Source organism: Pseudorasbora parva, chromosome 9, assembly GCF_024679245.1.
Source record: "Pseudorasbora parva isolate DD20220531a chromosome 9, ASM2467924v1, whole genome shotgun sequence".
Classification (NCBI taxonomy): Eukaryota; Metazoa; Chordata; class Actinopteri; order Cypriniformes; family Gobionidae; genus Pseudorasbora; species Pseudorasbora parva.
This window is the reverse complement of record NC_090180.1, coordinates 26,583,037-26,595,622: the sequence shown is the minus strand read 5'-3', so window position 1 is coordinate 26,595,622 and position 12,586 is coordinate 26,583,037. Positions and strand designations below refer to the sequence as shown.

The 12,586-nt window shown below is 39.3% G+C and overlaps 1 protein-coding gene across 1 annotated transcript in view; it reads right to left on the bottom strand.

Annotated features, from left to right (window-relative positions):
* Nucleotides 1–12,586, bottom strand: part of snap47 (synaptosome associated protein 47) — an 89,904-nt gene that overhangs the window by 44,226 nt on the left and 33,092 nt on the right. The gene's annotated exons all lie outside the window — the stretch shown is intronic.

Here is a 12,586-nt window from a genome sequence, read left to right as displayed (position 1 = left end):
ATTTCCCTTACAGAAAGAGAGACACTGGATAGGAATTGTCCGTGCAATCATTTATTTTTCTTATTGCCTAGGCTACTGAAAACACCGTAGCTAAAACAAATATCAGAGAAAAATAGGCTAAATCAAATGTGACATCTGTCACTCAGAATTATAAGAAAAAATGCAAATAAACGAAAACTGCTGACTTACATGCTAAAATAAAGTTTTTTATTTGAATGAATGAATGTTGCTCACTGATGACGGTCACCGAAAGATCGATCCTCCAAAGGCTGAATGCCTAGCCGACACAGAACAATTTAAATGGCTAGGCTATATTATTAGTTTATTATAATTTTTTATGCAAGTTATTTGTAAATTAAACAAAGAAACTGTTGTCTGTTGTTCATTTTCTTTAACTTCAAACGTAGGCTAAATTAAAGAGAAGTGGTTGTTCTATAGCCTACATTGTTTATTTTTGTAATGCACGTTATAATTTGTAGCTATACATTAAACACATTTATATTTGTTTATACATATAAATTTGTCATGTAATTTAAAATGTGTAAATGAAAATAAATTGGTCTATACATAAGCCTAAAGTAGGCTTTTTACAACTAGCCTATTTATAGACCAATAATATAACTTAAGTTTAACATCAGAAATTTAAATTATCAGCCAAACCAGAAGAAAACACTTTTCTACACTTTCATTGCGCAGAAGCTGCACTGTAAAGAATGTAGGTTGTTTTTTGTTGTTTTAACTTAAAAAAGTAAGTAACCTGGTTGCCTTAAAATTGTGAGTTTATCGAAATTAAAACTTTGAGTTGATACATTGAAGGAAATTTGTTCAATAAATAGAAACTCAAAATATTATTGTATCTGAACCAAAAAAAAAAAAAAAAGATAAATCATGAAAATAGGACTATTTGGCATGTTTCACTGCATCATCAGAAATGAAACGCACACAATTACCCAATATGATTACAAAATATTTTAATAATATTTTAATAAAGGTTGTTGAATTTCGAAAAAATGTTCATTGTATTAACTCAAAATTTTAAGGCAACCAGGTAACTTTTTTTCTAAATAATTTTTTACAGTGTGGAGCTGGACCGGGATAGGGAATAATGCACAATAGAGACTCTGGTAAGGCCTGTGCGGGACATCATCTTCTGGGAGTGCATATTTCCACTGTCCGCAGCTTGGGTGGCTGAATCGGTCAACGGCTGGCATGTCATAAAAAGAAGACAATGCATCTGAGATGATGAGTTGAATAAAAATAAGTAGGACTATTTTAAAAAAAAAAGACTTTGAGGTAATATATAAATGTTTAAAATATATTGTAACAGTTACATTTAACATAAGAAATAAACTGTTAACTAATATTTGCAATTTGACAATATTTAACCGGCTAGATTTACATGCTTATGGTCCGGTCTCCCATCGTCGCAGGCTTTGAAGCATGTCAAAACCCAATAAAAAAAAAAAAAAAAAAAAAAAAAAAAAAAAAAAAAAAAAATTTATATATATATATATATATATATATATATATATATATATATATATATATATATATATATATATATATATATATATATATATATATACACACAGTATTGTTCAAAATAATAGCAGTACAATGTGACTAACCAGAATAATCAAGGTTTTTAGTATATTTTTTATTGCTACGTGGCAAACAAGTTACCAGTAGGTTCAGTAGATTGTCAGAAAACAAACAAGACCCAGCATTCATGATATGCACGCTCTTAAGGCTGTGCAATTGGGCAATTAGTTGAAAGGGGTGTGTTCAAAAAAATAGCAGTGTCTACCTTTGACTGTACAAACTCAAAACTATTTTGTACAAACATTTTTTTTTTCTGGGATTTAGCAATTCTGTGAATCACTAAACTAATATTTAGTTGTATGACCACAGTTTTTTAAAACTGCTTGACATCTGTGTGGCATGGAGTCAACCAACTTGTGGCACCTCTCAGCTGTTATTCCACTCCATGATTCTTTAACAACATTCCACAATTCATTCACATTTCTTGGTTTTGCTTCAGAAACAGCATTTTTGATATCACCCCACAAGTTCTCAATTGGATTAAGGTCTGGAGATTGGGCTGGCCACTCCATAACATTAATTTTGTTGGTTTGGAACCAAGACTTTGCCCGTTTACTAGTTTTGGGTTTTTTGGGTCATTGTCTTGTTGAAACAACCATTTCAAGGGCATGTCCTCTTCAGCATAGGGCAAAATGACCTCTTCAAGTATTTTAACATATGCAAACTGATCAATGATCCCTGGTATGCGATAAATAGGCCCAACACCATAGTAGGAGAAACATGCCCATATCATGATGCTTGCACCTCCATGCTTCACTGTCTTCACTGTGTACTGTGGCTTGAATTCAGAGTTTGGGGGTCGTCTCACAAACTGCCTGTGGCCCTTGGACCCAAAAAGAAGAATTTTACTCTCATCAGTCCACAAAATGTTCCTCCATTTCTCTTTAGGCCAGTTGATGTGTTCTTTGGCAAATTGTAACCTCTTCTGCACATGCCTTTTTTTTAACAGAGGGACTTTGCGTGGGATTCTTGAAAATAGATTAGCTTCACACAGACGTCTTCTAACTGTCACAGTACTTACAGGTAACTCCAGACTGTCTTTGATCATCCTGGAGGTGATCATTGGCTGAGCCTTTGCCATTCTGGTTATTCTTCTATCCATTTTGATGGTTGTCTTCCGTTTTCTTCCACGCCTCTCTGGTTTTGCTCTCCATTTTAAGGCATTGGATATCATTTTAGCTGAACAGCCTATCATTTTTTGCACCTCTTTATAGGTTTTCCCCTCTCTAATCAACTTTTTAATCAAAGTACGCTGTTCTTCTGAACAATGTCTTGAACGACCCATTTTCCTCAGCTTTCAAATGCATGTTCAACAAGTGTTGGCTTCATCCTTAGTAGGGGCCACCTGATTCACACCTGTTTCTTCACAAAATTGATGACCTCAGTGATTGAATGTCACACTGCTATTTTTTTTGAACACACCCCTTTCAACTAATTCAACTAATTGCCCATTTGCACAGCCTTAAGAGCGTGCATATCATGAATGCTGGGTCTCATTTGTTTTCTGAGAATCTACTGAACCTACTGGTAACTTGTTTGCCACGTAGCAATAAAAAAATATACGAAAAACCTTGATTATTCTGGTTAGTCACATTGTACTGCTATTATTTTGAACAATACTGTATATATACATACATACACACACACACATATATACAAAAGTATTACTATTATTATATGCTCCATTTCTCTTTTTAAAATCTCCTCACGAATGTTCGCTCTCAGTTGTCACAACCTGCTAGGCCATTAACGACGCTTGGTTCATTGTTGCTAAGTCTGGAATGGGGTTGCATTTAGGCTACTGTTGCTTTGGGGTGTTCGTAGCCTATAGTCCACAGGTTAAGTTGTCTTTACTTAAGCAATATTTCTACCGCCCACGCCCTGCATTTTGGGATATTTTGGCCCATTCTGGTCATGATTCAGACCTGGCAACCATGTCCCTCGGTTCACCCTTAGTGTCGCTTTGTGCACTTTGAAGGCGTGGCCTGGCCTGGCCTGGCCTTCGAAGTGCATGTCCTTCAAAGTGCGCACCCTTCACTTTGGGACACACACAGCTATTGTCTGTGATGAAGGACTTGGATATGTATATGGCCAAAATCTTATAACAGGGGTTAAGTCATATCACCCTAACTGTAGCCTACTGTGTTGTAAAATGTCCTGGGCTAACAAACATGAACAAGCATCTTCAACAGATCTGATAACAGGGACTCTGAAATGGAAGCGCTTGCTATGTTTTCACGAAAAGGTAGCAGCGCACATATAGGCTACAGTAAAGTCCACGCAAGCATATTGATCAATGCATTTGAAATAGGGATGCTCATTTTGGTTAATTTTCCCGACCGAGTGCAACAACCGATGCTCATTACTCGATTTTAAATGCTAAGAATCGGATGAATCGCATAAAAAAAATGCAAATTGCATTATGTATAATACATAAATAAATATACAAAGAAAGCATATTATTTTTGTGTAAATTGTGCCACTCCTTCATGATGTTTGTAGTGCAAACATAATCTGAAGCATTAACTTAATATTATATTAATATAACAAAAATATATATTGTTCATTAAAATATAGGCTAAGTTAATTAAAACATCTAAAACAAATAATAATAGTTTTATTTACATTTGTATGATGATAACTCTCAATGCTCAGTGAACATGTTATACATTTTTTCAGTCAAAGAAGCCAAATAATTGGGTGACAAATAGCATGCATATAGATTATTAATTTTACAGGTAAACAAATACAGTTTTGGTAAAACTCTTATTTTGAAAAACACGAATGCATTTCCTGCCAATCCGATTTCTGTGCAAGAATGGACAACCAAAAATCAAGTCATAATTTTTTTTTTTTTTTTTCAAAAAAAAAAAAGGAGTAGTTTTCTCGTTTTTTTTTCCGTTTTCATTTGTGAAAGCAAAAACAAATGAACGAACGATACCTGAACCTAATCCAAATCTTCTGAAGTATTCATGTCTAATGAAGAGACACAATGGCTTTAAATGATGAATATATTTAACACGACACATACTGTAGTAAACACGGACGTTCAGATGATTCTTGGATGAGCTAAACATTTACAGTTTGAGAGTGGTCATTTTGATGAGCTTTCTTGCGATTAAAACTGTGACAGATTGCATTGATCATCTGAAGGACACACGCTGCCGGAACGGCACTCCTCAAAATGAGACCACAAGCATTATTTAAAGCAACACTAAGTCAAAGCGCAAATGTCATTTAAATCACCAGATCACATTTAGTTTTAGTAGTATGATTATTCCAAGCATTTTAGACGGTTCATTCTTACATACTGAGTTAATAGCGGGAGAGGCAGGGCATAGCGAGCATGGGGAGATAATAATGCCTGCATTAAAGGTTCCCTAGAATGATTTGTAACAATATGTTAAATTGTTCTCTGATATCTACATAGAGGATATGTGGCTTATTTAAGGGCAAAAATTGTCCAGATACAGTTCTACAGATCCATTTACAACCCTATAAATTGTCCCTAGGATGTAATGCTCTGTTTATGCCTTATTTGGAAGGGTCATGAATATTAATGTTGAGCTCTGCTCTGATTGGCTTATTTCAGCAACTCACAGTTCAGTAAAGCGGCTCGTGAGTCCTGATCGTCCTGACAGAACACAGACTGGCTGAATGATACTTTAAGCAAAACATCTCAAATGGAGATTGATAAAATGCAGCTTACTTGTTTATTGGTGTTTTTTGATCATCCGCGCTCGAGAAAGTGTGTGGTTGCCAGATTTCAGTAAGTAATTAAATCCCCCAATAAGAGCTTTTCTGTGAAAAAAACCTGTATGATATCAAGTGTAATACCTAAAAACAAGTCCAATCTGGCAACCATATAAACGCAAGCTCTCTCGTGCGCGCCAGTGAACTAAAAACACCAATAAACAAGTAAGCTGCATTTTATCAATCTCTATTTGAGATGTTCTGCTTAAAGTGTGTCATTCAGCCTACATTTTAGACTTGTCCTTTTTCATCAATGATATTACACGTTTATATCACGTTAGTCACAATGTAGGCTAACGTTACGCAGTGACTGTGATGTAGCCTAATCTGAAATAAAAATAGGCAAAAACATCATAGGAAACACCATATTTCAGTTCTAAAAAAGATACATATATAACTCATATTTTTACAAAATGAATAGCCTTGTCAAATGACTATCGTTTTAACTTATATGTTGGAAAAGGTGACGTTTGCTAGAAGGATCGAGTGAACTATCTAAGCAAAGTATCAAACGGTTGTATTTTGTAATACAAAATAATATTACCCTGTCATTAGCCAGACTATTTCGTTTTGAATGGTACTTGGTGTTTCCTATTATTATTGTAAGCATCTTGCGTCATCTAGACAATGCTGTCTCTCTAAGAAACTTTCAATTTAATCAGAAATTGTTTAAACAGTCAATAAGTGGATAAATCACTTCTTACTGCTTGCAGGAATATAGTTGTAATTGCCACTTTCTTCAGTTTAAGACGTTGAGCGAAGCTTGCTTGAAATAGGCCAAACAAACGAATGATCTTGAATTAAATTGTTGTGGTATCGGATTATAAACATCAACCTTGACTGTTGACATTTTTTATCTTTGGGAAGGGTACTCTCGTCTCCTGCATAGCCTGGAACATGAAGTATGTCCATGCGAGAAGCTTGTTTTGATGATTATCTCCCATTTCTGCCTGACAATGCACATGTTTGGACAGATGCAAATGTTGGGGGCGTGCATATAAATGATCCTCAATGCTTGTGTCACTGTTGGGTTTATGTTGAGAAGCACTTTTTTCCCGTTGTGTTATGGATTCACAAGATTTACATAAGAAGTATGAGGTAATGATGTTTGAGACTGACAGTATGTGATGTCCATGTATTGAACTCTTATTATTTCACCATGGCAAGATTGAAATGGCATGGCACCTTTAAAAGCGTGAGTAATGCGTGAGGGAAACAAAGTTAAAGTTTTCAGTGACATTATTACATTAATTATCTTATTACATAGAATCCTACAACGACTATACATAATGTTGAATATAATGTATAATAATGCAATGGGGGAATATGTGTAGTTGCGCCCTGTGAGTAAACAAATACAGCATATTTTTCTTTTCCATGCAGCAAACAAGCAAACAAAAAAGGTAAAAAATACATTTAACTGATAGCATTAATCAGTCAAAATTCTTAATTTCAGTTAATGGTCAAACGGTCAATATGAGCATCCCTAGTTTGTTGGGAAAATGTTCAATGAACTGAACAAAGTGTACAGGAAATATTAATACAAAATGTGCACAGCAGTGAATCCCCACGACCAGCGTAGAGAATAAAAAAAATAGCTAGTTTTTTTTCTAAACCACTTATTCTCACCCACTTTTGATTTAGTTGTTTCTTGCAAATGACAATAGGTAAATAAACAAAGACTTGTTGGCAAACTGTAAGTTTAGAATAATTTGATGCACAAAGTTTTAAGAATTCAAATTTTGATCAGTGGAAACTGCACTGGGTGTGCCGATTGTCTGAAGCCCATATAGAAACCACTGCAATTCATGGGCTGATGGCGCAGACGCCGGCAGATGCTTTTACATTGTCATATTATACTGTTGCGCGCCACCCGCTCCTCAGATTTCTTTGCTGAAAAGGTAGGCCTATCGGCAGTGCGAGGAGCTTGGCAGTGAACACAGCGTCTCATTCCATAATCAGAGAACATAGGTAATGTGAGTAACCTGAGACATTCAATTTCGCAGGTTCACTCAACACTGCGTAGCAATGACACAATGGGAACGATATACCACACATGGCAAGCTAACCCGGAGCCATGTCAAGATCCAAACTATAAAACCTGACATAAGTGTGCGGAGAGGACCAACTTGCCGTCACACAAATGTCTTTCAGAAGAGCCCCACTAAAAAGAGCTTGAGAGGAAGCCACACCTCTGGTAGATAGTGTACTCGAATGCTAAGAGGTGAAGTAGCCCATGCACCTCATAAGCCAAAGAAATAGCCTCTGTCAACCAATGGGAAATTCTCTGTTTCAATGCGGAAAGCCCACAGCAACCATTAAGGTACGTTTACACCAAATGCGAATAGAGCGTCTGGAGCGAATGATTTCCATGTTAGGTCAATGGAAAGGCGCGTTGACGCGGGTCTGGAGATCTTGCGGCGTGATAGAAGCGTTTTGTGCGGCGCGATGGACGCGATTTCGCCTCATTCGCGCGTCCAGTTCGCGTGAATAACGTGAATTTGAAGCGAATTGAGCGTCTTGCGCGATACGCGCGATACGCGCGTTACACATGAGTGGTGCTTTTTGTGCATTCACGCGTTTGAAGCGAATTCGCGTCTACGCCGGAGTTAACCAATGAGGAGCCTGCTTGCTGCTGCCACGTGATGAGAAACCCAGCATATAATTTAAAAAATACTGATATTTTGTCACTAAATGTGGTTTTAATGCTTTTCAGTTGATAATGTTTAAAGTTTGTTTAAAGTTAAAATATGTGGTTTACCTAGGATGTTTTACTCATAGACAGAGCCTATTTAAAAAAGAACACTCTTGCGTTTTTGGAGTTGTGAGATCCAGGCGATCTCCGGGCGATCTCCGGGCGATTAACCCCAGCGAGAGCAGCCTTTCCTCGGCCAGTCCTTTTGGCGTTTGCCACTGGCTCAGATGTCTATGTAGAGGTTAAACATGACATATACTTCGTCTTATGTACATCTAATGGGCGCTCTTTGGTCCAATTAATCTGTTGTTGCCTAACAAATCATTTTGGTAGGCAAATCATTTTGACTGAGGGCAAAGTGAAGTTTCATAACTTTATATTTTATTTAAATATACATGAAGTGAAGATAATCCAGGTACTGCGTGGGCTGAACAATGTGTGGCTGTTAATGCTTAATATATTTCACCTGGAGCGCCTTTAACGCGCATCTATTTCGCTTCAAATGCTCGATTTCTACGCGCGAATGGATTAAAAATGTTCACACGTCAAACTAGCTGCGGTAGACGCGATTTTGACACTAAATTCGTGTTTGGTGTGAATGTAGCGTTAGAACGATTCGCGTACCACTTCAAAGCCCGAACAAGCCAGAGCAAATTAAACTTCCTCCAATGAGGCGAAAGGTGGAGGGTGGTGACATGAGAGCGAAATGAAGTGGAGAAAATCTTGGGCACATACTCTGGCCTGAGCCTTAAGGTAACCTAAACCCGACCAGGAGCGAAATCGAAACAACCCTTGCTAATGGAGAGAGCCTGTAAGTCCCCCATTCGCTTCAAAGAAGTTAGAGCTAACAAGAAAGCCAAGATTCATTCCGCCGCTGACTCCAAGGGCTCAAAGGGATCCCTCTAAAATGACTGACAGGTCCCAGGAGGGGATACCGGGGGAGTGTACTGGTCTCAGGCGCATCAACCCTCTAATAAAGGACAAAACCAACCTATACCTTCCCAAAGGGACCTCGTCCAACTTCTTGTGCGCTGCAATAGCAGTGACATACACCCCAAGTGTAGTTGCTGCCGCCCTGGCAACACACTTCTCATGCAGGAAATCCAGCACTAAGCCCACAAGGCAGTGTGGAGGAATTTGGAGGAATAAAGCTTCCTCGTGGAGGGAGCTCCCACAATAGCAATGGTCTCCTGAACATAAACAGGAAGATCATTACTCAAAATTGATGGCCTCTGATGGGCCACACCCACAGCTTCCAAATTTCGGGACGAGGATGCCAAATCTTGCCCTGAAGCTGAGACAGCAGATCCTCTCTGACTGAAATCTCCCAGGGAAGGGAGTCCAGAAAGAGAACCAAATCTGAGAACTACGTCTGGGATGGCCATAACGGTGCTACAAGCAGGAGACGCCGCTCTCTCTTACTCTGTACAGAACTGCCGGAATCAGCTTGATGGGCCGAAATGCATACAAACGCATCCACCCCCAGCCACGCTGGATGACTAGAGAAAACTAGAGTGGGCACAAAGACAACTCTTTCAACGCGAAGAGGTCCACTTCTGCTCTGCCAAACTTCTCCCAAATCTGGGCTATTGTTTGCAGGTTCAGCATCCACTTCCCTGATCTGAGTTTCTGCCTCGACAAAAAGCCTGCTGCGAGGTTCTGGACCCCGGGGACACAGACTGACCTCAGAGACAGGAATTTGCCCCACAGGAGAAGATGATGCGCATGCGACCATGAGTGATTCACATGAGATGCCACTGCATGTTGTCAGCTCTGACAATGACGTGATGTCCCGTGAGAAAAGGGAGAAGGTGCAGAAGGGCTAAAAAGACAGCTATCAGCTATAGGCAGTTTACGTTCCAAGCTAGAACCTTCCCTGTCCAGATTACGCATTCTGGCCTGTCCTCGAACACCGCACCCTAGCTGGTCAGAGAGATGTCCATCGTAATCATCTGGCAACAGGAAACAGCCCCCATGTCGACCCCTCTTTAAGAAAAAAGATTCTTTTTTTGATGCATCGATTAATCTAGCGATTCATTTTCCTGTCCGATTCGATTTCGATTTGATTATCTCCCCATTAACTGCCTAATAGCAATTTATGCATGTTGATTTAATTATCTGAATGAAAAAAATTCCTTAACATTGCAATATATGTTTATTGCTCTTAAAATTCCAAAGTTAAAGACTATACAAGAGCAATGCAATTTAATAAAACCTTGAAAACATAAGTACACACACACAAATAAATAAGTATAAACCAAAAACAAAGAAACACAATATACTATTTTTCTATGTATGCAACTCAGCCTACAGGTTATGCCCATCGATTAAATATCAACAAGTAGGCTAATCAAATCCGGGGACACACTGAAGCGTGCCGTGAGCGTCTCGGCTGTGTGGCGTGTCCGTTTTTGTTTCGGCTCCCATGTTAACAGGTTGGAGTTTGTACACTGCCTGTGACGCGAGGAAAATGTGTGCATGCTAGAAATAGAAGAGCGCCTATTTTTCACGCGACACGCGAGCATGTTGGAAGCGTCTCTAGGCAAAATAGAATAGGAAAAGATGCTTATATATCATTTTGACACGAATACATATTAATAAATGACATTTTCATGTTTGAAAGTCTCTAGGTTAACATAAATGCAGATATAGGCTTAATTGTAATAATAAAAAACGACAATTATCGATTTTGAAATACTGCAACTGTCAATACAAAATAAAATATGCTGTAGCCTATTTTGCCGGCAATACCATAGATATGTGGTCAATAGGCTACTGCAGAAGTTGTCTTTGCTCTATCAGTAGGCTATTTATGTTCAACATTAAGAATAGGGCTTCCCTCCGCATCAACAGCAGCAGCAGTGCCGCGTCAGACATGCTTATAGTGTCCAAAGGCAGAGAAAACGCCACACAGCCCCGTGGCTGACACGCAACAGAAACGCCCCGCACGTCCGCGGCATGACAGTGAGAACAGTTACATGGGGAGTGCATTACGGGCGTCAATATTCCGTTTAAAGCTGGAATAGTCCTGGGATGAAACTGTGCTCACTTAGAGGATGGATACCCTCGGTCACATCAGCGTGATAAGACATTGAACATTTTAAATTTAAAACAGCTTATTATGTAGGTAGCCAATGTGCCCGATGCTTTCACTTGATGCAAACGTTTGTTTTTGTGATTAAAATACATAAAGTATTACCAAAACATCTGTCTTCCTGTGTGAAGAAATGTGTTAATGTAGCCGTGACAACAAAACGCGTACATGCACACCTGTGTTAAGAGCGCTTGTCCCGTGTGCGCCAACCCGCTAGCCTTGCACTTCAGGAAGTCTGAGGAGCCACTCGTGTTGCTACCATAGATATACATAATAAATAATATACTTATATTAATTACATAATATACTTTATTATGTATATCTATGGTTGCTACTACTATCCGGCACCGCCATCTTTATTTTGAGTCTGACGAATAGACGTATTTTTATAATATCATTGTCCCAGCCCTAGTCTCATGTGAAGCCGTCCCAGAGGAAGCACCGGGGAAGCTGTGGCCATAAGACCTAGAAGCCTGTCGGACACAGAGACAAGCCTGAAGCGGGCCAAGCATGTGACTAAACTGGAAATCCAGGCAGGAGCCACATGGGCTTGCATCAAAATGGAATCGAGACAGACCCCTATGAAGGTGGTCTGTTGGGACAGTATAAGCACACTCTGTGTGTTTCCTCTCAAGCCAAGATACTGAATGTGGCGAAGCACAATATATCTACGATAAGCTGGCAGCTCCCTGGACTGGGCCAGGAGAAGTCAATCATCCAGATAGTTGAGTATAAGGATGCCCTGAAGCCTCAGCGGGGCCAGAGGAACTTCCTGTGTCGCTGAACGACCTGAATGTGAAAATGCATCTTTCATGTCTATCGCGACAAACCAGTCTCCTTCCTTCCATACCAGATGTATGTGAAGTTGGACCAGTTCTGCAATCAAGATACTCTGGGTGGCAAATGTAAATGTGAAATGCTAGTGTGGTCTGTCCCAACCTCGAAAGTCGGACAAATCTCTCCTCTTTCTGACCAAAGGGTCAGGAACGACTTAAAGGTACTGGAACAGGGGGCTTGCTGCCAGACCGCTCCAGTATGAGATGCCTATGAGGTCTAGGGCGAGGAAACTGGCGACTGCAAGCTCCCTAAAACGTGGTAGGCAAGGGATGACCCGCTTACCAGAGAAATCCTTCCTGAAAGAAGGATTTCTGTGAAGTTGAGCCATAGACACCGCAGACATCTGCAGACACCAAGCCAGACCTAGAGCGTCCAACAATTTTCTTTTTATACATTTGTATTATTTATTTTTTTGCACCAAAGTTGACCCTGCTCCAAAGAACCAACAAGGTTGGTGAAGTCAGCATTAGTCAAAAGAGCAGAGAAAGGCTGTTTCTAGGATCTGAAAATGAGTTATGCAGATCACTGAAAAATGGCAGCTTCCTTCTCACTGGTTGGGAGCTAGGACTACTTAAAACTCTCATCGAGTTTAGATTATTGTGACT